The sequence below is a fragment of the Nanorana parkeri genome, unplaced genomic scaffold, assembly GCF_000935625.1.
Source record: "Nanorana parkeri isolate BGI_ZX_2015 unplaced genomic scaffold, ASM93562v1 scaffold1225, whole genome shotgun sequence".
Taxonomy (NCBI): domain Eukaryota; kingdom Metazoa; phylum Chordata; class Amphibia; order Anura; family Dicroglossidae; genus Nanorana; species Nanorana parkeri.
In genome coordinates this window covers 82,493-109,867 of record NW_017307493.1, presented here as the reverse complement: position 1 = coordinate 109,867, position 27,375 = coordinate 82,493, and the positions used below count along the sequence as shown (strand labels likewise).

General features: G+C 41.4%; 1 gene segment (V, D, J or C); it reads right to left on the bottom strand.

Annotated features, from left to right (window-relative positions):
• Window positions 1-24,818: 24,818 nt before the first annotated feature.
• LOC108797099 overlaps window positions 24,819-27,375 on the bottom strand; it is a 49,373-nt gene continuing 46,816 nt past the window's right edge. The window contains exon 6 of the V gene segment in view: window positions 24,819-24,831.

The following is a 27,375-nucleotide window of genomic DNA, read 5'->3' as shown; positions in this document are numbered from 1 at the left end:
GTGAACATGTATGCTGCAGTTTAGACTGTAGAAATTGTAATAATGCAAAGAGCAATATTCAAAGTGCAGTAATCCATAACAAGAAAAAGTGCAATAACCCATGGCAACATAAAAGTGCAGTAACCCATAGCAACATAAAAGTGCAGTTATCCAAAGCAACAAAAAAGTGTTTTCTCATTTTTATCACTATTCAGAACTCATGAACAATAATATTTCTTGCGACATGTTAAGGTAATACACTATTCAGCACTTTACATAGTATATAAAATCATTTATAAAAGGTTTAAAAGCTACTGCAGAAGTAGTTTACATTAAATTACTACATTAATGCACTATGTAGAATAGACTTACACCTTTGCATTGTGCTAATGTATAGTAAAATGAGTTGTGCCACGGGTTAACACAGTGCACAGTAGCATGCAAACAAAGTTATGTGTTATGTGTCATTTTGAATGGCACCCCAATGCACATCCCCAATGCACCACAATGGACTCATGTTTTAGAGCACCACAAAGCATAGATGGGAATCATCTGTGTGTTGCGGTGTGTTGGAAAAAAACAAAAGGTGCAGAAGAAATAAAACACATGTTAATGTGTGACAAAACGTACGGCAAAGGTCTGCATCTGGCTTTAGAGTAAATTTAGTCAGATATAAGTGGTTAGCACTTTCAATTTCTGGGTCCTGTGTTTGCTTTGTGTGCTCCTATATACCTCCTAAAAACATACTGGTAGGTTAGCTAATTTCTGACCAGATTGACCTTACATTTGTGTATAAGCACAGTAGTAAGATGTAAAGTGTATGTCAAGCCCCCAAAAATGTGGTTTCCCAGTTTTGGTAGCATGGGAAAGGATTAGATCCTCTGCCTGATTTTAGTGCTATCGGAGCTTGGTTAGAGAGATTTTCCCCCACAAGAGTTTTACCATATGGGAAGTGAGGGAAAATCTACATCAGGGACAGAGACAGCAGAAATAAAGGAGTTCTAGATTTTTCTTACTCTAGTTAAAAAAATAAATATTTCACTTTGTGTTTCTTTTGGAAGTTCCTTTCAGTTCCTGTTTTGCAAACATTGTCAGTAGGACAAAAAGTGAGGAGAAATCTCTCTAATGGAGCTCCTGATAGCAATAGAAACCTGACAATGGTTCTAGCCATTCCAAACTCTATCCAAACTAAGTAAAACATTTTGGCTGAACATTGTTTTCAACTGATATGAGTGGCTTTATGTACCCCCTAAAGTGCCACATAGTGTATTGCTGCAATTTCAATGCAGGAAATAAATACATTTGAATGGCTTCTATGGTTACAAAGCCCCCTCCCTCCACTTTTGCATTTAAACAATTATTTATTATTTACATCTTTGGGCAAAGCTCCTAAACTTTTTTGTATATAGTTATAATGTTGATAATCCTACATAAAGAATGAAGTCACCAAAATATATTACACTTTCTCTTGTTAAGGAGACCTGAATTTTGTTTCTAAGTCAACCAGTCACTTTACCTATATCTGGAAGCTGACGGCAACATAATATTAATGAGACCATTATGATAAAGCTTATGCAGAGTTTATATCCATATAGTTTTCTCAGACAGTGATGGAGATGTCTCTTATTGAGCCTTAGTAGGTGGAATTCCATTTTGTGGAAGAGGTGCTACAGTCCGATTTACAATCTTTTTCCCCCAGTTCCCATTGCTGTGCAGATGATTTGGTGGCTCTTCAAGCTTTAGTACATGTTTGCTGCTCTGCTTGCCAGTTGTTTGTGACATAGGATCAGAATCTGATCTTGCTGCTAGACTAGATGCAAGAGCATTTTTAGCTGCAATGGCGGTCATAGCCCTTAGAAGTACCTGGTTTCTGCTTGGACCTGACTGAGGAACAAGTGATGGCACAGATCTTGCCTTAATTTGTCCATCCAGCTTAACTGGTGTCTGTGCAGCTTGGCCTTCTTTGCGATTTACTTTTTTAAAGACGCTTTTCCATTCTGCTCGTTTCTCAGACACTAGTAAAGAATCAGCATCCTTAGAGGAGCAGTGATGACAGCAAACTTTAACCTCTTTATGCAATGCTTGCAGCTCTTGAGTAAGCTCTGTTCTTAGGGACTCAAAAGAAGACTTCATCTCCAAACGGAGTGCATTGAGCTCAAAATGCAACTGACCCTCAAGCTCAGAAGAAAAGCAGGCTGGGCTGGAACAATGGCAAAGTTTGTCTTGCAGTCCATTTAGTTTTCCTCCTACCACAGGAGTTTTGGATGCCAGCTGTCCAAAGGTCACCTTGTCTACCACTTCTATCATTTGGTTCCTGGGGCTGTTTTCCCGGATTTGTGCACGAATCTGTCCCCTGAGTTGTGCCAGTCTTGGATGGCTTTTGCCTTTTCTAAAGGTTCCATTCTTTATAGGCTTTTCATCATCGTGCTTGACAGATTGTGGTACTTTTATATCTTGATCCATATCATTTGCAGTTGTATTGCTCCTGGCACTCTGGGGGGAAATGGATGGACTCTCACTCTGTGACCCCTCTGAGATCGTGTAGAGCACCCCTATAGTACTCTGCGTAGTCATCTTAACTCAGAGACAGAGCTAAGTCTGTTAGTATCTGAGCCTCAAACACAAAGCCATGGATCTCCAGGGGGAATCAGTCACAGCTACTGTGGCAACCACAAGCACGCTACAAAGCTCAAGAACAAGAGAGATCCCTAGAGAGCCTGTGATTACTTGTTGTTCTATGCAGGGCCTGTAGTGCAGAAAGTACACATCTATCAATACAAACATTCTTTTATAGCATTTTATTATATGGATGTATGCTAGAGGTGATGCACAATGCATTAGAAGGACACATGACAGATGTTAAATCTACCCAAATTCTATTTGACTGAGCATTCTAAATATATTGCTATATGCATTACAATGAAGTGGATTTACACTACAGTATGAGTAGACTTGAGCAATTCTCTAATATTCTGCCAGCTGGTCTGACTTAAACCTGTTTGTTCTTTGTGTTGAGAACAGGCCAGTAATGAGAAACCTTAATGATCTCTGAGGCCTTATTATACATGTTGCTGCTCATCTATCAAAAACACCCAAAGGACCTAACATTTGCATGCAGATACTATACACTTGGAACAGAAAACAATAAAGATAAGCGAAACAAGCCCTGGCAAGTGTAGGGACAAAGAGAACAGGAATTTATTCTGTGTTGCCAAAGACACATTGGAGTAGCTCCTAAACTTTGTTCTTTTACACATTTAAAGTTAACTCTAAAACTGGCCATACACCTTTAGATTATCTGTAGATTTTCTATGGTCAGATGGAAAGTGCAACAGATTCCTCCATCTACGCTAAACTGTGTGGATGGAAGAAGCTCCCACTGGGCCAAGCTTCAGCATCTTGCTAGTCAGCTCCCGCTGGCACTCAAAATACCTAAACAATGCCTGCATCCAATCAGATTGTTCAGGTATTTTGAGAGCTAGCGGGGCCAACTAGCAAGATACTGAAGCTTGGCCCAGCAGGAGATTCCTCCAGCCACACAGTTTAGTGTAGATGGAGGAATCTGTCGCGCTTTTTCCATCTGACCATAGAAAATCTGCAGATAATCTAGAGGTGTATGGCCAGCTTAAGGCCCCATTCACACTGAGCGACACTTACCTCGAGCGGATTTCTGCGCGGTCGGGATAGCGCGACTGTTCGGGCGACAATCACGCGACCTTCACTGTCGGGCTGCATGCAAAAAGAGAAAAATTGCGCGACATCTGCGGGAAAAAGGGTCCTGCACAAGCGACGAGTGACAAACCAGCACAAAGTTTCCAGGCACACTCACCAGCCAGCATGCAAAAAAACCTGTCTAACCACTAAGGTTAAAAGCAGAGGTTTAAACAGGCGACATTGAGCTGTAAAATAGAACAGCTCCTTTGAAAATGATTGGACAAGCATCTTCTCGCGATATCGCGTGGCAAATATGCGCGATATTGTGCCAGAAATCGCGCAATTAAATGCTCAGTGTGAATGGGCACTTAGGCTGTAAGATCGCTTGGGAAGGGTCCTCCGCACCTTTTTTGGACCCCCAGCATCACCTTAAAGAGTACCTGTCACCACCATCTGCTATCACATGGGGGGCTTGTAAGCCCCCCCATGTGATAGCAGTCAAAGTAAAGTAAAAAAAACAAAAAAAACCAGTTCTTAAAATTAAAATAAAATAAAATAAATCTAATAACAATAATAAAAAACATTTTAAAAGTCCCCCGCCCCCGCGAGCACGCACGTCGCCACGTAAACACGCGTCGGGTGCGCCTACGTATGAAAACGACAAACGCGCTACACATGATGGGTATCGCCGCGCACACCGGAGTGAGAGCAATAATTCTAGGGCCAGTACTTTGGGGTATCTCTAAATTGATGACCTGTGGGGGCTTTTAAAGCGTCTTCTGTGGACTTTTTGGGGTACTGCAGTTTTTCGCCGTTTCACGGACGCATGCAATTTGTAAACTAGGCATGTTGGGTATCGTTTTACTCGTTGTAACCTCATCTTTTATATTTCATTTTAAAAAATGGGTATTTTGTTGTGTTTTGGGGCATTTAATTAAATTTATCACTAAATGTTGGGGTTTAATAAGGATTTGCGCTAATATTGCGCAACATAAAAATTTGCAACTACGACCATTATATTGTATAGGGTCTTGGCATTCAGAAAATATATAAAGTGTGGGGGTTTAAAGTAATTTTCAGGCCTAAAATGTGGAATATAACATGGGTGCAAAAAAATGAAAAAAAGGCCTCAGTCATGAAGGGGTTAAAAAAATGATGCTAGTCTGTTTCTTACTTGTCTTGTCTGTTTGTACAGCGCTGTGGAATATGTTGACGCTATATAAATAAATAATTGTAATTGTAAGTCAAGACTGTTGGGATAGAGTTGTGAATGGTTAAAGCCCCTTTCAGTTTTTTGCTGTTCAAGTAACTGAGACAAAACAGGAAGTGAGAGGAACTCTCTTCAAGGTGAAAGAAAATCCCCTCTCAGACAGTTTGTCCCCAGTGCTGGTGCACCGAAGTAATTGATTTCTATAAGAGCAGCAGAAAGGGAAGGACCTAAGTCCACTAGGCAGGGATGGATTTACTCTCTCTGATGCCCCAAGGCCAGGTTCATTTCTTTTTTTCTTTAATATTTTATTACTTTTTTACCACTTTTTAATTTTTGTAATTTTTTTTATTTTAAAATTTTTATTATGTTATCTTTAACCACCTGCTGTCTGGACGTTGTAATTAAACGGCCGGACAGCGGCTTCTTGAGAGCGGGTGGGCGTCTTTAGACGTCCCATCCCGTCCCACTAGGTGGTGGGCACCAGCGGGAAAACAGCGATGGCTATTTACAAAGAAGCGTTAAGGTGTCTGTAGAGACGCCCGATCGCTTGTAATATGCGGTTGGTGTGCGCCCCCCCATCGCCGCAGCTGCTGGCGATCCCGGGCTCCGCTATTCCCGGTGTGAGCCCGGGACCAGCACAGCAGCTCTGCAGCCGGAGATCAAACGGAGCTCAGTATTCCAAATTCCATTTGATCTCCTCTCCTCTTCTGAATGCAGGAAGTGATGTGTATTACATCACTTCCTGCATTCAGTGTCACTCTCCGGTACAGAAACCGGAGAGAAGCTGGTGAAGCAGGTCTCTACTTCATCAGCTTCTCTGGGGGTCCCAAGGTGACAGTAGGGGTCTTAAAGATCCCTGATGTCTCCATAAAGAGGAGCTGTCACTGCAAATTGGCTATCACATAGGGAGCTTGTTTGCTCCTTATGTGATAGCAATAAAGTTCAGTGGAAAAAAAAAGGTTTAAAAAAATGTAAGTTACAAAAAAAATAAAAAAATAAAAAATCACATATCAAAGCAATAATAAAAAAAAATGAAAGTCCCCCGACCCCACATGCACACACAAACATGCGTCAAGCCCGCCCACGTGCGAAAACGCCGATTACATCCATTGCGCCGCACATGTTACATATCACCGCGAACGTTGGAGTGAGAGCAATAATTCTAGGGTCATCAATCACTGATAACACTAAACTGATGAGCGGTAAAAGCTTTTAAAGCTTTGGCTATGGTCAATTTTGAGTATGGTAGTTTTTTGCGATTTAATGGGTCTATTTATTGGGTAATAATAAATGTTTTATAACATAACGTAGGGAGAACAGGTTTTTTTCAAAATTTTCGGTACATTTTTCATTATATAGTAAAAAAAACAAAAACCCGTAGTGGTGATTAAATACCACCAAAAGAAAGGTCTATGTGTCTCCAAAAAATGGTATAAAATTCATTTCAGTACAGCGTTGCATGACGGAATAAATGTAATTCAAAGTACCGCAGCGCTGAATACTGAAAAATGGCCTGGACAGGAAGGGGGTATAAACACCCCGGCCAGCAAGAGGTTAACGTTAATGTTTTAAATATTTTTTTACTTATTATTTCTTATTATTTGTACTTATTTTTTCATTTTTTTTATTATTTACTTTTTATCAATTTTTTTTTTCCACTTAACTTTATTGCTATCACACAGGAGCCAACAAGCTGATGTGTGATAGCATTTGGAGGTGACAGGTTCTCTTTATTGAATCTGTCACCTCCTATACAGGAGTTTGAGCAAAGCATTATGCTGGAACTCCTGCGACAGCTGAGATGGGAAGGCTGCGAGTGCAGCTCTCCTGCCTCAACGTTTACATGGAGCAGAGCTGAGAACGGATGTTCTTCGCTTTGCTTGGTGCTCTCCAACCTGAACGAATGTGCAATGGTCCCGGGTCCCCCAGAAGAGCAGAGGACCCCGAAAACTACAGAGGGGAGGCAGCCAGCGGGGACAGAGGCAGCAGGAGGTGTGGGCGGACCATGGAGGGGGGAACAGACCTGCAGGCATATTACAAGTGATCTCGGCGGCATCACCAAGATCACTTGTACTAAACGACCGGCGGCTTCCCTGCTCTTAACAGTGTAACTAACTTATAGTGCTTAAAAAATGATATAGGTCCACTGTAAAATTGACAAATACCCACAATTCAGTGCAGTGTGCATATAAATGTCCACTTGTGATGAATAACCCATGCAGTAAAAGATCAATTGTGCACCCAAATCTTGAATAGATATAAATAACAAGTAATTAAACAGTTCCTACGTGTTCCTTGTGAGTTCCACCTTCCACTCCCAATAGAATAACTCTCCCCTCTGAATGCGACCCTACATTTTATAAAGGTCTGGAAACAGCCACTTCCCTTTTTCAACCATGGGAGGGAAGACACCACTGGCGGAACTACCAGGATCGCAGCGGTCACAATTGCGACCAGGCCCTGGCGTTCCGCCACTTGGGGGGGGCCCAGCGAGGAAGAAGAGGGCCCCCCGAGATAGTACCGCTCCTTCCCTGCCGCACAGCCACCCGTTGCATGTACGGGTAGCTGTGCGGCGGGGATGGAGAGGCTGTCACCAGTCCCGCAGAATGTGCTGCAGGCACCGCCGGGCAGCACATTCTGCTGTGTGAGGACCCTCTCCTCTTAGCCCCACCCCTTGGCCGGCGAGACGAGGAAGAGGGCCCTGCAGGAAAGGAAAGGTGAGTCTGGAGTGGGAAGGGAGGTGCTGGGAAGTGTGTGTGTGTAGGGGTGCTGGTGATATTCTGTAGTGCTGACTTTTATTATAATGTATTGCTGGGACTTGTAGCCCCGCATAGCTGGTGATATTCTGCATTGCTGTATGATGATTATACAGCAATGCAGAATAGCACCAACTATGTAGGACTACAAGTGCCAGTAATGCATTATATTTTTAAGTAGGGATACACCACTGCCAATACTGGGCATTTTCACGAGTACTTATACTCGTAAAAATGCCCTGATACTAAATGCAGATACCGGTGTTCTGTCGAGAACGCCGACCCAGTATCTGCGTTTACGTACAGACGGGATTAACGAGGAAATCGGCATTTATTTACAAAGTATTAGTTTTTAATGGTTAATTGTGACTGTTAATATTCCACCCGTCATTTACTGCCACCCATCATTTACTGCCAGCCGTCATTTACTGCTATGGATGGCAAATTATTAACGGTCACAATTAACCATTAAAAACTAATACTTTGTAAATAAATGCCGATTTCCTCGTTAATCCCGTCTGTACGTAAACGCAGATACTGGGTCGGCGTTCTCGACAGAACACCGGCGCTAAAATTTTAAACAAGCGGCTGCCTGAGGTCCCGCTGGGGACCTCGGCAGCCTTCCTGTTAACCATACGGTGACATGGCGGTTGGGGGGGGCCCTTCATGGTTTCTTGCACCGTGGCCCTGAAGGTTCTAGTTACGTCTCTGGAAACTGTTTAGCAATGAAAACTTCTCTTTTTACTCCGTGGCTCGAGTTAGATTCTCCGGTGATAACGCGTTCCCAATCAATAGTATCAAATGTTTTTAGATGGAGACAAAAACAGGACACTTCATAATACCACTTAAAATTCAGTCTCCTTATCTTGAGTTATCAGATTGCAACCTCCTGATCGTCATACTGGCTAGCACATTTGACGGTAGTATGATCAATTAATATTTACAGTATGCTGCTTTCCTCCAATACTATGGTATATTGAGACATCATAAATAACTAAAGATGAATTTATTGACTGAATTCTATATTTGGATTATATGAGAGCAGGAAAAGGCAATGAAAGTGGATACATTATTCATACAGATATTTAAGTTCATTGTTTTTACTGTAGTTGCAAGGTACATTAAACCACTAGTTTTTCCTTGGGTTGCACACTTTAGCATTCTAGGCACATCATGTATGTGTTAAAAGGTTAATCTGAATACCAGCTAACCATGAAATGACCATGCATTAGGCTTTGCCCTGCATGTCTTTTTAATAAATTGCTAATTAGTACAAGCAATAATGCTAAGACATTTCTGTGTAATGGTTTCAGTAGAACAGGTTAATAGGAATTGAACTTACATCAAAATGCCACCTTTATAGGGACATTCACTATAATTTATGCTCAACAAGGATACGCTAGTCAAGCAGGCTCTGCTGCAAGGTCACATTATGTAAGCATCACTGGACTACAGAGCTGAAAGGTCACTAAAACATTTGAAGACCGAAGGCTCAATTCTCAAAGCTAACACACCAGGATCAACATCCTTATTTTCAAAAAAGTAACAGTTCTTTTCAGTTTAGTGCCCATTGATGGCACATTACTGAAAATAGAGTTTCCTTGGCTGTTTTTTTAACTTAGTGAATGTCGTATTATTTATTACTTTGTACTTTGTACATTGCCTGGCCCCGTTGCAAGTTAAGGCCCCGTTCACACCGGAGTGGCTGATCAGTGCAGTTTCCATACAGCTTTTAATGGAACTGCTCTGATCAGCGTGGTTTTGAGTGTTTTTAATTGCGTTTCAGGGCTGAAACGCAATTAAAAATTCCCAAAACCTCCCTTTTAAAATCAGCGCGGAAACTGCGCTGATCCGCAGCCGCCCTGCTGTGAATGGGCTATGAAAAGGATAATATCAGCCCACTATCTAAAACCACCTTATGTGCCTAACAGCAACTCGGTCACATCCCTCTGACAGACATTAGGAAGGATTGTAACAGGCACAGAGAAGCTGCCTCATTTACATTGTCTGTACTGGAATATTTCTATCAGATACCAGCTGTCTACATATGCTTCCTCCCAGAGGCGGCTCTAGACTTTGTGAGGCCTTAGGCAAAACTCAAACATGAGGCCCCATAAGACATATGCACACATACATACACTCATATATACACACATACTGTACATACAAAAATGCAAAGTCATTCACCCACACATACAGTCATTTACACATACATACACACACTCACATACACAGAGGGGGGAATTTAACAAAACTAGAGCAGAGAAAATCTGGAGCAGTTGTGTATGGTGACCAATCAGCTTCTCTATTTCTTTTTCAAATCATAACTGAACAAACTGAAGAGAGAAGCTGATTGGTTGCCCTGGGCAACTGCTCCAGTTTTGATAAATTCCCCTCAGAGTGTCTATAAGAAAGATATTGTGCTATTTTCTTTTGACAGGTAAAATAAGTGCCTAAACCTGTATAAACCCAAATAGACATTGAAGTCTAACTTCATAAAGAAAACATGTTTAATTGACCAATTAAGGCAACCAGAGAATGGAATGAAGGCAGAGTAGGGAGAGAAAATTACAGGTAGAAAGGAGGTGACCTGTTTTTTTTGTTTGTTTTTTTAAATAAAGGACAAAAAAAAAATTTGTATTGCCTTTTTTGTTAAATTTAAAGGATTTTTTTCTAAGGTGTGGTGTGTTTATTTACATTTCATTTAACTCTTTAGTGAATGAGTAGGGGTACAACTATCCCTTACTCATTCACAGGGGGGGAGCGCATCTGGGTGCCTCCTTTATGAAAGAGGGTACCCAAATGCAGATAAGCGACCCCGCCCGCAGACCCCCAGAATCACTAGGCCGAAGAGGCCCTTGTCCCCATCGGCATGAGGCCCTTGTTGTGGGGAAGAGGCCCTTGTCCCCATCGGCATGGGGACCTAAAGGGTCTGGTAGGCATTGTCTGGGGAACCGCATACTGTTTTTTAAAATTATTACTGTGAACAGTTAAACACTTTTGTGTATTCTGTGCCAGCTGTCCGATTCTTTACATTGGGATTGAAGTGTCAGCAAAGAAGCAGAAGCTGTTACAGAATAACACAGATCTCTCAGCTTCTTTCTTTATTTACATTTTGTAACAATATTGTGTTACTTTATTTTAATTCAGGATACAAGTCAGAGAAGCTGGAGAGGGGTTACGCTTGTTGTGTTTTGTTACGAATGAAATTCGTATGTATCCAAATTTCCTTATCAAACGTCCAGATTCGTTATTTCTGTCATTCGGAAATTTGTATACATTCGAATGTACGAATTTCTGAAAATCTGTACGAATTTCAATTCAGAACGTATATCCTACTTAAAAATATGTGGTCACCGCATACATTTATAGCCAGCCTAAAGGCTAGTTATAAATTTAAGCGGTGGCCACATATTTCTAGTTTGACTGTTTTTGATGTGGGGACAAGTGCAGGGGGAAAAGTGCAGGGACGCACTGGAGGTCCAGCAATCCAAAATGCACGCTGTGGCCCCCAGTGCGTCCCTGCACTTTTTGAGGAGGAGTGGGCTGCTTCCAGGTACACCTGCATCTAATTTATCAACTGCATTAATCTGCTCCAACATGGAGACTCATAAATAGAGTTACAATAACTGCCACTGACACCAATGATGGGGCTTAGTTTATGCCCGCACTACAAGTCATAAAGCAACACACACTTTATGTCACACCTCCAGGTGTTTTTCTTGTTCTTTTTAAGGCATCCCTCCTAACTATTTCCCCATGGTTTTTTTTTTTTTTTTTAATTCTTTATTTTAATTTTTCCATAATACAAATAAAAAGCAAAGAAAAGAGGGTAAGACAAAATAAAATGCAGTGCATGCATCGGTACAATCAGATATTCATTAATTAACTAACAGCAAAAAACGGCTATCACAGGCCCAATGGGTGGTATATCTATGTGGCACCTGGGTATCCTTGTATTCATAGCAGCCTGTAGTCCAGGGGGCTAGGCAATTCGGTGCAGATCGTGGTGCATCGGCGCTCGGCCCATGGGAAACCCGATGGGCCCAACGATGACACTAACCACCCGTTAGTCTACTGTCAGCCATTCCAAAAACCAGTCAGATATAACATAGAGAGGAAGGGGTGATGGGGAGAAGAATCAGAAAGGGAAGGGGTGAGCATGAGTCAGAATTAAGACGCAGGGTGCGTAGAAATTAGGAAGGGGTCTATTTTCCCATGTTTGTAGCTATGCAGGAACATTTCTAGAGCTACGGCATGCCAGGCGGAATGATATGCTAAGCTTAGTATCTGCAACTTTGCATAACAGCAAGTACAAGTGCACTTCCAGTGTAATCCTGCTTGATATTTATTATTAAAACAGGTGAGCTCTACATAAAAGGAAAACAGTTTATAAAGCAAGAAAGACAAATTAAAACAAGCTGGGAAAATGAACCTGTTAGTAATGCTGTGGAAGCCTCTATAGTACAATATTAAAAATAGGTGAATTGTTACAATTGACGTCACAGCTATTGATATCCTTTCAGAAGGAGTGGTATTTTATTATTTCCTGGCTCTGGAATGGATACTTGAATACATTTTCATCATTTGGCTGATGATGCTCACCCTTTGTGATTTACCTGTAATTACCCTTTGATATGTAAACTTGTATATGCGATTCCTGAACTGCTCACACAATCTTCAGCTGAGAAGGAGGATAATGAAGAGTGTAAACAAGATCAGAACAGCAAAAATAAAACCAGCTAAGCACTTTCTGGAGTTTAAGTGGACCTAAAGCCGAAAATGCAGTCCTTCTATTTATCCTAACCTCATTGCTTCCAAACCTTAATTTATATATGTTCAAGTAGAGGATTCATTGCGCAGGTCGAAGCAGACAATCAGTGCCTCTTAAAGTGTATCTTAAAATGCAACTGAAGCCAAAACTTTTTACAAATAATTTTTGAATAAAGTGGAGAAGGATTAGAACACCTGTCAGGTTTGTATTACTGTCTGTGTCCCTATTTGTCTATATTTGTCCTGGGAACTGTTATCACTGATGTAAGAGTAAAAGAAAATCTCACATTTTGGGTTGTTGCCAGAGACAGTGACAGCATTTAAAGTTTGACGTGCCACTAATATATGGAACAAAATGAAAGCAAGCCACTACTGACAAAAGTGTCCAATGCAAACCATATGTAATGTGTGTATAGGTTTAGACCAAGTCTTACGGTGGGAGGACTGTACTGAGCAGGTAGACTATTTCATTGTTTTCCATTTGTATTTCTTATGCTGGGCACACACCTTACAACCATCGCAAGACTTTTGTCTTGCGATGGTTGTAAGGTAATTAAAAAAACATACGATCTGCCTATCTTGGACAGGAAGATCGTACTTGCGATGATGCAAGCCTCGCCCCCCTGAGGGGCGGGGTTCCGATGACCGCAATGCCGAACGGGCAGTGTGCGCTTGCGCACACCGGCCCGTCCGGCTTTTATCTTACGAACATGCTACACACCCGCCGAACATCGTAAGATGCTTGGCGGGTTTTCGAACATGTTCGTAAGATAAAAGTCGTGCGACCTTACAGTAGTAGAGATCGCACGGCTTCCACACACCTTACGATAATCGTACGATCGCGGGATTTCCAGCGATTATCGTACGATTATCGCAAGGTGTGTGGGCAGCCTTAGGTGAGTCTCCAGAGATAAATATAATAGGAATGTGATATTTAACATTTATTTATATTGTTGGGGGTGTATTTAGCATTATAGATGGTAGCTTAATAAATGACATAATAGTATTCTATCCATGTATCTGTTCACGCCTGGCTTACCTTATAATACCTCCCTTGATTTACATTAACTGGCTATTTTTCCAAAATATCTGTGATTTTTACATTTGTGAGGGCATATTTAATTGTGAAGAACCACTTAAACCTGTACAAACAGGCTGTGTTAAAAGTTAGTGTCAGTAAGGTGTCACTCATCACTAACGTTTATAAAACTCTTGAAGAGATCAGGATTACATGGTCTACTACTGGTGGAGAAAGAGAGAGATCATTTGAAACTAATCTTTCTTGACCTTGCTCTTAAATTTGATACTAAAGCTGAATTAGGTCAATGGAAGTATTTAAAAAGGCAGCAGTCACCTTTGTGTCACTTATTCAGAAGTTGTCTGACTTTTTTATCTGTACTTTTATCGGCAATCATCCCTATGAATGCCACCTCACCTGTCTGTACGGTGAAGGTATTGCTGGGGGGTCATGTGCTAGCTCCAAACAAATGCTTTACAAGTAAAGCATAGGAACAATTTAAAGGGAAGCTATAAAATATTTGAGTAATTATGCAGTTGTTATTATAAGGTTTATCTGAAAGTAATATTATTTGTCAACATACAGCTTCCAGAGTGAAAATTCTATTCTTTTAGTAAATCAACCCCAGCAAAAGCCTGAGCCTATCTATTGTTAATGAATGAAAGCTAAAAATGGAATAGAAGGATCTGTGTCACCAATGAAGGTAAGCAATGTGGCTGAATGGGGCTGTAATGTGCCTGGTGGAGGCCAAGATGACAAGAAGACTTCCCTTTCCAAGAGACTCTTTAAGGAAAGTGCTAGGAGGGAAATGGTACAGAGTATCAGTTAGGGATGCCACCGCACTCCTTACCGGACTCCACTTCTTTTTAAAAAGTGGATGCTGAAGTGACAGCGGATGGCGCTGCATAAATCACATAAAAAAGCAAAACGTCACCAGCACACCATAGGAATGTGTCCAAAAGCATGTCTTCTTTTTATCTACACATAATGTCACATACAGCTTTTGGGACCACGCAGGGTCCCCTTCATCAGGCTCAACATGACAAAAGTATGCTCACAGTGAATACATTGTACCAGGTATTCACTGTGAGCATATTTTTTGTCATGTTGAGCCTGATGTAGGGGACCCTGCTTGGCTCCGAAACGTTGCACTGTATATGTGACAATATGAGTTAATAAAAAGAAGGCATGCTTTTGGACACATTAAAATGATGTGCTGGTGACGTTTTTGCTCTTTCAGATGGTACAGAGTGGCACGAGTGCCAGTTGTCCAGATCACAGGAAACAGCTTGGTGAGACACTGGAACACTGCAAAGTGGAAGTGTAGTCAAGACAAGCAGAGGTCGGTGGCTGGGAAGACAGATAACAAGCAGGGTAGCAAGCAGAGACACAGTCAGGCGGCAGGCCAAGGTCACACCAGAAGATCAACAGGTAAAAGACATAGTCAGGAACTAGCCATGGTCAAACCGGAGATAAAAGAGACAAGCCGTGTTCAGGAACCTAGCCTGGGTCAATAACAAGGAGGCAGAGCAGAGAGAAGTCCAAAGGCAGGTCGAGTCAGCAACAGGGAAGCAAGTCAGGAAACAGGTTCAGGATCAGATTGCAGGATAACAGCTGAAGAACATCTGGCAACTTCCTAGCTCAGCACTATCCTTTAAATAGACCATCTTGTGCCAAGCCTAAGAATTAGGCATGTGCATCTGTGCTCCTGCATGCCCACGTATCCAACAATATGCCCTCATAGGTTAGCTTGCTTGTGGGAATTAGCCTGAGTATGTGAGTTAGCCAGCTCGCACATATGTCTGTGCACTTTTTTTTTTTTTTTTCGTGCATCTAGGCCCCGAGCTCTAGTGCTCGCCGCGGGTTGGGATAGAAAAGAGTCTAGTCTTGCCTGCACACGGGGGCGGGGGGGTGCGCGGGGGGTCCGCGACTTCTTATTCCCCCTAGACATAGGGTGCAGTGGGGTCTGGTACGGTCGACTGTGATAAACGCTTCTTCACTCTATGGAGCTCTCCTTACCCACGTCTGCTCGCCACCATGTTCAGGCCACGCCCCGTCTGTGCACTTTTAACTGTCTGGAGATGACCCTTGTCCTGCATATTGAGGCATGCACTTATCTTCTCCTAGTACTCTCCTGCCATGAATGTATAGGAGCATACGGGTACAGTATAATTTCCCTGGTTTGTTACTGCTCTAAAAAAATTCACTAATCTGAAGGGACTGTTGTGTGTGTAGTTGTATTGTATCATCAGTGCCTATTAGCTCAGTTGTAAGTCAGTAAATCTTCAGAGTAAATGAACAGTGTTTGCAGGCTGAATGTACCTATAGTTCAGTATTAAATCTGTATATTCAGTATTAAATCTGCTCTGCACAAACCTACACAAATTATTTAAAAAAGTGTTCTTTTGACATAGTTACATAGATAGTCTGGTTGAAACAAGACACGAGTTCAACATCGAGTTCAACCTATAGAGGGGGAAAAAAAGAATAAATACAAACCCCCCCATAAACTGAACCCTATGCCCACAGTTACCCACAGTTGATCCAGAGAAAGTCAAAACAACCCTTATAAATCATGGCTCAATTTGCTCCAACAGGGGAAAATTTTGTTCCCCATCACCTAAGGCAATCGGATATTCGCTGGAATAATCTCTAGTATCTAAAGTCTAAAAGTTTAGTTTGAGGTAATATCAGACTTTATTTTGGGGAGAATAGCTGAAAATGTTGAATTATTTAAAATACTTTACTTTGGGGAGAATGATTGAAAATATTTTCAATGCATTTTTGCATTTGGCTTTTTCCAATGCAACTATTATACTATAAACATGCATAGAAAGTATATAAAAAAATATTTTTATGCCCTAATGATAAGTAAAAATTTGCTTACCGCTATTTAAAGTGAAATAAATACAATTAGGAGAAAGTTTATAGTTAATATAGCTGTAGGGTCTTAGTACTTGCTGGGTCTTAAAGCCTTATCAGTTAAGCAATAAAAGAGCCAGAGGGGACATCCTTGTTGTGCTGTGCATAGGAGATCAGTTGGCGCTAATCTAGTCCTGATTATACCTAATGATGAGACTTTTGCCCATCTTTGGTTAGACATACTCTTTTTCAGAGTAATGTATAGTAAGCTATATCAGATACTTTAAATCTGTCTGTGCACTAGATTTTAATATGGCCAAGCATGAAACCAGCCCTAGCACAAGAAATGTGGCTGACAAACACATTAAACAAGCAATTAAGAGGGAACTGCTAATTAGTTTTACTAAGAAGCTGATGAGAAGTAAATGTTTTTGCCACAGGCGATTACAGATCTGCACCTGACTCACAGGAGGCTCACTTTACCTGTTCTAACAACATAGAAGAATGCCACCTGGAATAACCCTTTCACCGCCAGTGCTCATGGCATCCTATTGTATGTAGGTTCTTTTTATGGCATGCAATAGTTAAATAGTTTACTGCTGCTGACCTAAGCTGTAAGTTATGTTAGTAAGAGCAGCATTAGGTTGTTCTACAACAATTATATAAGAAATATATTTTGATGGGGAAAAATATTTCCCTGGCCAGAAATATTCAGTGTTTGAAATAACATTTATATTTCACTAACAACTGAAAATATTATCTTTCTATTATTCTCTTAAACTGCAAGTGGTTTACTATTTGTAAAGTATGTTGGGGTGCCATGTGTACATTTTAATGGAAACTGAGCATGGTCATTGCACAAATGTGCCACACTATACCCCATATGCCCATTTCTGCATTTCTGATCAGTAGTTGGTATCGAGCAGAATAGAAAATCAGTGAAAAGATCAGTGAAAAGAGCTAAAAAAGAAACAAAAAAGGGTTGAAAATATATTTTTAAAATATAAACAAATAGTAAAAGTAAAAAATAAATAAAGATAATTCTTTAAAATTGGGCAGAGTAAAGGTCTGCTTTAAAAACTATCTTTAGCGTAAAGAAGAACAAGGAGTTCCGCAAGTGATGGTTTGGCCCCCACAGAGCCCTGATCTCAACATCATCGAATCTGTCTGGGATTACATGAAGAGACAGAAGAATTTGAGGCAGCCTACATCCATAGAAGATCCGTGGTTACTTCTCCAAGATGTTCAGAAATCAACCTACCTGTCGAGTTCCTTCAAAAACTTTGTACAAGTGTACCTAGAATAATTGATGCTGTTTTGAAGGCAAAGGGTGATCACAGCAAATATTGATTTCATTTGGATTTCTCTTCTGTTCATTTACTTTTCATTTTGTTAAATGATAAACATAAACTATTAACACTTTTATGTCTGAAAGCATTCTTACTTTACAGCTTTTATTCACACCTACCTAAAGCTTTTGCACAGTACTATATGTGTATACAATGTATGCGTGTGTAAATAATTTTTCCTTTGTTCAATCTTAGCTCTTTCTGCCATGATTAGCAGTAAATTGAGGGTCATAGCTAAGGCTTCTGTTCATCACCGTCCTAGTGCAATTGCATGCTCTCTTTATAACCAGTGTTTTTACTATAATGTACTATGTATTATTAATTATTTTTTTATTCATGGGCAAATTAGTTCACATGAATTGGGACTGGACTAGAACTATTTGTAGAGATTGCTGAACATTTCTACGCCCTGCGACCCATGTCTTATTTTCCTTCATGATGTTGGGACATTTCGTGGGCTCCCCCATGATCTTCAGTAATTATCTTTTTTTTGCATCTATTGGCTTTTTTTCCAGCTTTTATTTCGTATTTGTAATTAGGGGCTGTGGGTGGTGGGCTACCAGAGAATCAGACTTGTTTTAACAACATACACAATTCACAATGGTATATTATTATTTTTAAAATGGTTTAGCTTGTTCACCTACATACAAAAGCACAATGTTCAGTTATCTGCTGTTCATAACAGCATTCAGTTCATGTACAATATGGTATGGAATTCAGAGAATTGTTTCACTTATAAACTGTAAAGGATTTAATAAAAAAAAAAAAAGAATTGATCCTCTATTGTTGCACATTCAGGCAAATAGGGTACAGACGATAGAAATGAGGCACTGCTGCTTTTCTGCTTAGGAGTTGGCATCTTAAAGGGATGCACACTGTATAGTGTTCATGCTGATTGCAACCCTGTGTTGATGGATAAGGATAAGGATCTGCTTCCATCTTTTGTACTGGCAAACATCTATGTCAATGTGTCTACCATAAAGAAAACACTAAAGAAGTATAATATGGCATACATTGAAGGGTACATGCCCATCACAGACTCTGATGAAGGGGATGCACCCCGAAACGCATTAGTCTGGGTACGAGACTTGGAGGGTCCGATCTATCGATTCAATCAATCATCTATGCATTATTTTTTCCTGATGATGGGAGATGTGTGTCGGTTATGAATTCATTACATGTATGATTATATGCTCCAATTGTGAGTATTCTCAACTTGTTTCTTTCAACAATAAACCTTATGTATTTCACGAGGAGAGGGCGCTGTCTTTTCTATTGTTTTTTGGAGTAAACTACTGCTGTTTAAAAAAAATGCCAAAGACCAGCTGGATGTTTCATAGCACAACTGGAAGTTCTACAAACAGAGGAAAACAAAAGTTAGACTCTTTAAAACTTATAATTAATCAAATATTAATATTCAATATTAATAGTAAATAGCTAGCAAGCACAATAACAATGCCCAAACTTCATAAAATCTGTAAATCATGGCATAATAGAAGTATTATTGTCAAGGGTTATGTGAGGAGCTTGGCATTTTGTAGATAAATGAAGGATCAATCGTTTCCAATACACATTAGCAAAATCTACAGCAGGGCTGTGATTTGAAACACTGAAAAAAATTAGTAAGGAATGGATTGGTTGGTTTGAGCCCAAAGTTGCACTGTATCAGGCCAGTCTCAAGTGAAATGATAATTGTTGCAGATCACTGGTGTGGCCAGGGTGAACCAATCCAAAATCATTTGTAAGCCCATGATCAGTCCAGTTCATGGCCCCAATATACAGTCATGTAAAAAAAAATAAAAAAAATACACCCCATAAAAATTGTCGGCTTTTTATACATATTTGAACAGGCAAACATTAGCAGGGTTATTCACGAAGAGCCGAAGGATCCAGCTGTAGCTTTGGCTGATCCTTTGGCTGATCCTTCGGCGCTCTTCGGTTCAACTGAACCGAAGGGCTGCTGTATGGACTATTCACAATAGCCCGTACAGCAGCCGAGCCGATCTCACGGTTGACTCTGCCCAGTTGTAATGAATGGCTATCCACTCACTGCCGTTCAGGCCCTATGAGAATAGGGGCGAATGGCAGCGAGCGAACTGCCAGAGCTTCGGCTCAGCCGATACAGATGTTGGATCGACTGAGTCGAAGTCCTTCTGCACTTTGGCTCATGCTATGCATGTTCGGCTGACCGAAGTACAGCCGAAGGCAGCCGATGTACAGCTGAAATCGGCCGTACAAGCCAGAAGTGAATAGCCGAACAGCGTTCGGCTTCACTTTGGCTGGGTTATTCACTCGGTTGCCTTCGGCAGCTTTGTGAACAACCCTCTAGATCTTCTTTCAAACAGTGCCTACAGATAAAGGTGATATACTTGAACATATGACACATAAAATTGATATGTTGTATTCATTCTCATGTAAATGAGCAAAAATTGTTGTGACAAACTTAGCTTAAAGGCAGCCATTTTATGTATCTTAGTAGGTTAGAGGATTTCCTTAGATTTCCAGGAACTTATGTAACCAATATTCTTGTGTAATATACTCTTGCCAACCCCTTGCGGAATGAATATCTTGTGGGAGTATGCTTCTGCTTTTGTCATAATTAGTTACACAAAATGACAACTGTTATCTATCCCAGTAACTGTCTGGATCATGCTATTCTACACGTATCTGTTCATTTCACGCTATAAAAACTTGCAGCACTTTTAATAAACAGAACAACTTGCTTACCAAACCTAAACTGTTCTCCGTGTGCACACATACTGGATTTTAATGCATGACTTGGGTTCTGTCATAACAACTTGGAGAGCCAGAAGCCAGGAGTTGGACTGAATTGTCGGGCCAGTCGTAAGAAGACCATTGACTATGTTCATCACAGACACCTAAGGCACCTGGTAAGCTTACCCTCTTGCTTACTTTTTGTCTCTGCGTTGAGCCTGTCTTTTGTCGGCTGCACGGCACAACTTTCGAACCTGTCTTACATAATCGATTTGTTGGGTTTTTGTCCACCTAGATTTTTCTAAAAAGCAATACTGAAGTATTACATTTGTTGGTTTTGTTGACTGCCGTTATATTCAGTTACTATAGATAAGTCTTTTCATCAACCGTTTTTTGATACTCTGTGTGAGGTAGACTATCTTTGTTATTGCCATTGTTACATTCAGTAACTATTTATAAGTCTTTTAATCGACCGTATTTTGATACTCTGTTTGAGGTAGACTATCTTTGTTACTGCCGTTGTTATATTCAATAACTATAGATAAGTCTTTTAAACAACCGGTTGGCTGCTGAATGTCAACAAACTGGCCAAGGAAACTGGCTGACTATAATTACTGACTATATATTACTGCCATACTAACACCTTACCCAGGATGACTGCTGAGCTGTTTACAATTTGAAACAAGCCAGTGAGTGGCCATAAGTGTCAGTAGTTCTGACTTATGGCTCCAACAGCATGTAGTTCGGGCAGGTGGGCGGACTTGCAAAATCTGACCATTTAGTTTGCCTGTTTGGCGAACAGCTCATCCCTATTGTAATAATTTACCAGAAATCTCACATTGCTGTATGCCTCAATTAAACAGTATAATCCTGTACATTCTTCCCTAATATTGTCATTTTATCACTAAAGTCAAAGGAAAACTCTTCTGGTGATTGGAGCGCTAATTGAAGTTTAACCACTAGAGGGCACTGTAAGACTATGCTATAATCATGTGAGTGCTGGATGGAAAAGGTACAAATAGATAATTGTTAAAACTGAACACTTAAAGAAACGTCCTAAATAGTAAACATGTTATTAGTTGACTGAATTATTTATTAATGGATTGCCAGAACAGAAAATTGGTGAACAGAAAACATGGGTTGGTAGAGCTGGATTTTTGAGAATACAAAAAATAAAATATTCTGATTAAGTAAATTAAATATAAAATATTAATGTAGTTCTAATTGGAAACACAAACATTTTAAAGAAGTGTGAACAATTAAAATAGACGTAAACCAAAGCTCATGGGCTGGGAACCCATTTATTGTGATCTATCTGTCAACCAATGGCAGGTGTCAAGTAGATTGCAACCCCACCGTGCTGGCCCTGCGTCTGAAGTGCTCCTCCCCCATATGTAGAGCGGAGCAGTGAAGCAGCATAGCTATGTGTCCTTCTGTGCTGATCCATTCCAATCCATTTCTTATGGCCATCCCAGGTGCTTGTATGTTACATCACATGCAAGTGTCTGAGATGGATAAGAGAGGCGGGTCAGCAGGGAACAGCATGCCAGAACAGGTTACCATGTCTCACTGCTGCATATTGTATATGCCAGCATGTGGATACTGGCAGCTGTGCCCAGGGAACATGTCTGCTTACTGCATTACAAACTACTGACCTCTGAGCTCTGACCTACAAACTTCCGACCTCTGAGCTCTGTATTTCAAACTGCTGAACTCTGAACCTTGCATTGCACAACAACTGACCTCTGAACTCTGCATTACAAACTACTGACCTCTTACCCCTGACCCCCGCACTCTGTGTTACTTACTACTGACCTCTGTGTTAATTACTTCTGACCCCTGCATTACATAATTCCCAGCTCCCTCCTGTGAAACCGTTGTTTGCTCTGACTTCCCGGCTACCGACCCTTTTGCTTGACCCTTCGACTACGATTCCTGCTGCCCGCCACGACCCGGAACTGGACCTGACTCCCCAATTGGATTATACTTTTGTACTGCGATTTTTGGACTTTGTTCGTCCCTGCCAAGGGGTTCCACACCTGGCTCATTACTTCAGCCCTGACAAATACTGACCTCTATATTACTTGATCCTAGCCCCTGCACTGTCCTAAGCAAAATGTATACTGCCCTTACAGGCTGAACCTAACCTGGCCACTCAGGCCAAAAATCAAAATAGCCAGGCCAGAACTCAGTCCAGCCAGCCAGCTTGGCCAGAATTCCGCCCAGCCAGGTAAGAACTTAGGTAATTTAGCTAGCTTGGCCAGAACTAGGGTTGCCACCCGGACAGTCCAGTTTTGGAGTCTTGCGTCCGGGTGTCCAGCCAGCGGGCACCCAGACACAAGACATTCAGTGCCGACACCGGCACCTTTAATTTTCCGACAGATGCGGCTGCCAACGTCCTCGGCAAGCGCGATCTCGGGCAGCCGCATCTGCCTGAAACAGCACAGGCTGCCTGCAGCTCAGAGGAAGAGTCGCACAGCCCACCTGAAAGTCACACAGCCCACCTGAGAGTCGCATGGACCACATGAGATGCGCACAGCTCACCTGAAAGTCGCATAGCCCACCTGAGAGTCACATAGCCCCACCTGAGAGTTGCATAGCGCATCTGAGAGGCGCACAGCTCACCTGAGAGGCGCACAGCTCACCTGAGAGGCACACAACCCACCTGAGAGTCACATAGCACACCTGAGAGTCACATAGCCCACATGAGAGTCACATAGTCCACATGAGAGTGCGCACAGCTCACCTGAGAGTCGCACAACCCGCCTGAGAGCCGCACAGCCCACCTGAGAGCCCGCACAGGCCCCCAGACCACCTGGAGACATCAGGGTGCCAACCCAGAACAACACAGAGTATGTAGCTTCATATGGTTTTGTATTGCTGTATAATGTATTGCTGTAGTCCTCTATAGGCGGTCTCCTTACTCCCACCCCTGGCTGTCTATTCTTGCTCTTTCTCCTGGCTGCCTCTCCTCACTCTCTCCTCTATATTCTCCACAAAAAAAAATCACAGAGCTAGAGTACTCGGGTTACACTTGAAGAAAAGCCAGAACTTCGTCCAGCCAGGCAAGACTTCAGGCCAGAACTAAAACCAGTTTGCCAGCTAGGCCTGAACTTAGCCAACCAGCCAACTTGACCAGAACTATTCCCAGCTAGCCAAGCAAGAACGTAGCTTAGCCAGCCAGGTAAGAATTCAGGACAGAACTCAGCTCAGTTAGCTAGGACAGATCTTAAACCAGTTAGCCAGGCTAGAACTCGGACCAGACAGGCACACCAGCATTGAGGCCAGCCAGGCCAGAACTCAAACCAGTCAACTTGGCCAAAATTCAAGTCAGCCAACCAGTCAGCCTTTCAACCGTGATTGAAAGTGAATGCCAAGTTTCACACTAAAGCTAACTTTTAAGGTGGGCTAAGTTTATTTACAAAGTGAAATTTGGTTAATTATAGTTTTCAAATGTTTCTTACATTTAATTGGGGCCTTGCTACATTAAAAACAAAAAAAAGAGTGTGGCACTCTGGTGATCTTGATATTTTCCATGTTGTTCTGGTAGATCCCCGCCTCTCAAAGGTTACCTACCCCTGTCCTAGCTGAATCACATTTAATATTTTTATCTTTTTTTTCCCTGCGGCCTCTTTGCAGCCACTTCCTCTCTATATGAACTGGCTTTAGCAGCAGCTTCATGTCATTGTTCCAAATGCTTCCATATGGTGACAATGGTGGTACATTCCTATGCAATAAGCATTGGCATATCCACTTGTAGTTTGTTACAGCACATCTGACAGGGAAAACGCAGGAGCACACCCATTCCGGTGTGCTCCAGATTTGGATTACATGCAGCTGTGCCAATCCATAGTGTGTTGGCACAGTGTGCCATGGTCACCACAGTAAAACTGATGTTCAGCTGCTGTTGTAGGATGCTGATATCCACATAAAGTTCGTACAAAGACTGCAGGATGTGCACAGTGCAGGGAAGGAAAACATGAACACAAATAGGGGAGAACGGTATTTCTCTAAAAATCAGCGATCCAGTTTTCCCTTTGGTGCTCTACACAACTAAGGGGTCTATTCACGAAGCAGCCGAAGGATCTAGCCGTAGCTTTGGCCGATCCTTCGGCTAGCTTCGGCTCCAGGACCCCTTCGGTTCAGTAGAACCGAAGGGTTGCTGTACGGGCTATTCACAATAACCCATATAGCTCCCGAACTTAGCCGAGCGGCTCAGTCGAGCCGAAGGCATATGCTTTGGCTCGGCTGAGCCGCGCTGAAAGCTGAAGCTGCCGGCCGACAGCCTGCTTCTGACAGCTGGGCAGAGCCAGCCGTGATCATACGGCTGGCTCCGGTCACTTGCAGAGAGATCAGCGTCCCTGGTTACCAGCTAACCAGGTACACTGATCTCCAGACAGCAAACTCACCCGGGCGCTCAAGAGAGAAACACTGATTTTTCTTTTTTTTTTTCTTTATTCTTTATTTTTTTATTTTTATTTTTTGACGGCAGCAGAACCGCCGGCCAATAGAAAACTATTGGGCGGAGCTAGCTGTCATTGCTAGCCCCGCACAATCATTTTCTTTTTTCTTTTTTTTTACTTTTTAAACTATTTTTCTGTTCTGCTCGGTACCTCTGAGGGACCGAGCAGAACAGCCGAATGCCGCTCAGCTCAGCTTAGTGAATAGATCCCTAAGTATATTTTTGTGATAGTTTAGTTCTACGTAAGGGAACAGGTATGAGCAAAGTTGTATTACCAAGAAGTGAAGAGGTGCACTGGCAGATGTTCATCGGTCATATCTCACTAGCAGAAGTTCATAAAAGCAACAGCCATGCATTAACTGTTATATAAATGCAGATATGTATACACGAAGATGTACATTTTAAAGCCTTTATCATAAAAGCTACTGTAGCTTACAGTAAAGTCAAACAAAGAAGTAAAGAAAATGTAATAACAAAAAATAAAATTCAGCAAATTGATGTAGTAGAATGTGTGACAGACTGTAGGAAAGTGTTTACAGATTTACTTGAATTAAAGCACTTGCTAGAGGCAAGTCAGGTTACCTATGCAAGGGCAACAGTCACGTAATCTCTATTGAAGTGGCTTAGGGGGCAGACAGGTAAACCCAACTGGTAAATAGAGGTGCCTAAGAGACCATCTGCCCAAAGCTCAGATTCAGGTAAATACAGCAACAGGCACATTTTTCCATACACTCAACATTTGCCAAATTTGATTACATTTAAAGCCTATTTCTGGGATAAAACTAAGCCACCTCAACCCCCTCAAAAACACTAAATGCCCATCATCCCATGGTCAAATGTGTTATTCCAGGACCAAGTCCTCTTTCTCCCTCTGTTTATTTCTGAAGGGCTCTTTCTCTTGGTGTCCTTGTCTGCATGATGTGGACACTTCTTAACTTCCTATTGGCTTTCCAGTGGCAGGGCCTTCTCAGGATCTAGAAAAGGAGTTATGTAATTTCAAAGGAATTGGTAAGGGATAGTGGAACCCATGCTGGACTAGAGGTTCTCCACACCCAGAAACAGCACTGGCACGGGACCTGGAAGGGAGAGCTTAAATGGGTATAATTTGCTAAATCAGGCAAGAAAAAATAAAAAACCTGTAGGATGAGTTAGAGCGTGATGGGAGGGAGGCATGGCAGGGGGGTAATATTTGGCCTGGAGAGGGGCTTTACAAGAAAACTCCCATACTCAAAATACCAAACTCATTTTGAAGGTTCTTGAAAGGTTTATGTGCAACCTAACCTTTATCTTCATGAATGCCTAAGCACTATAGTGTTAGTTAAGTATTAAATACGTTTTAAAAAGACACAGACATCAGGGGTAAAAAAAACGCTCATATAAATTAGTGCAAAACTTTCCCTTTGAGTACAAAACTCACACATGAGGGCTCTAAAAGTTTTCCATGTTGTCTTTAGGGCAAATCTGCTAGATATGTAAACTCTCACGGGTACGGCCCTCCTTACCATCTTGTCTTGAATTGTATTGTGACTTTAATATCTTCCATATATTGTAAAGTGCTGCGCAAACTGTTGGCACTATATAAATTAGGGACGCACAGATACTTTTCGAGTACCAGTACATATATCATTAGTCCGTATTGTTTTAGAAAAACTGTCACATGACAATTACCAAAAATGTATCAGTACTCATACTTGTAAGTACTCGGCAAGTACCAGTACTCGTACTCGCAAAACTGGTATCTGTCCATCCCTTTATTTATGTACAATAAAACAGAGATGTACAAATCCCAGGAGCTCTGTGTGCTCCTTACAAAGGACAGCTGCCTCCTAATTTTTGAATTTTTCTCTAGTCTAGTCTTGGAGCTCAAAAGTATCGGTACATGTACTCGTACTTGTACCGAGTACTGTACTTGGTATGTGTGCAACCCTAATATAAATCCTGTATGAGCAAAATATTTGTAACCCTTCTTGTAATAGAGCCCATCATCCTTCAGCTTCAGTATGTTGTTTTTTTTGGATGTTTGTTTTTTTCCTCTTGAAGCATCAGCCTAAAGCTGAAGGGCATATGGTCTGGTATCAGCATAGTAGCAGGCCCACATACTCTTGAACCTTTTTCTGTACAGGCCCATATGCTTAATGTATCCATGGGCAAGTGGGGGGACACTCTTTGTGATTTATAAAATACCTAATTGAAGCAGATCTAAAAAAATCTTAGCGAATCAACAGATTCAATCTAGTCAACAGGACCCTGAGAGCAGATTGGTATGTCTATCAAATATTTACTCACCGTCACAGTAGAGCAAAAGTTTTTAAAACTGATCAATGATGAAGTGAAGTTAAAGTATATCTAAAACCATAACTTTTATTCACTTCTTTTGGATAGAATAGAGAATGGTTTAAACTTAGGGTTTTTTTTTCAGTCACTTTCTGTCCTGTAGACACAACAGGAAGTGATAGGAAATATCTACAAAGTTGCTTTGTTTTCAAAAAGTTCGATTTTCCCTTCATTTCCTTTCTAAAGAAATTGGTAACCAGGACTAAAAGAGAGAGAAAATCTTTCTGATGGGGGTCGCTGGCAGCAGTAAAATATGATGGGGG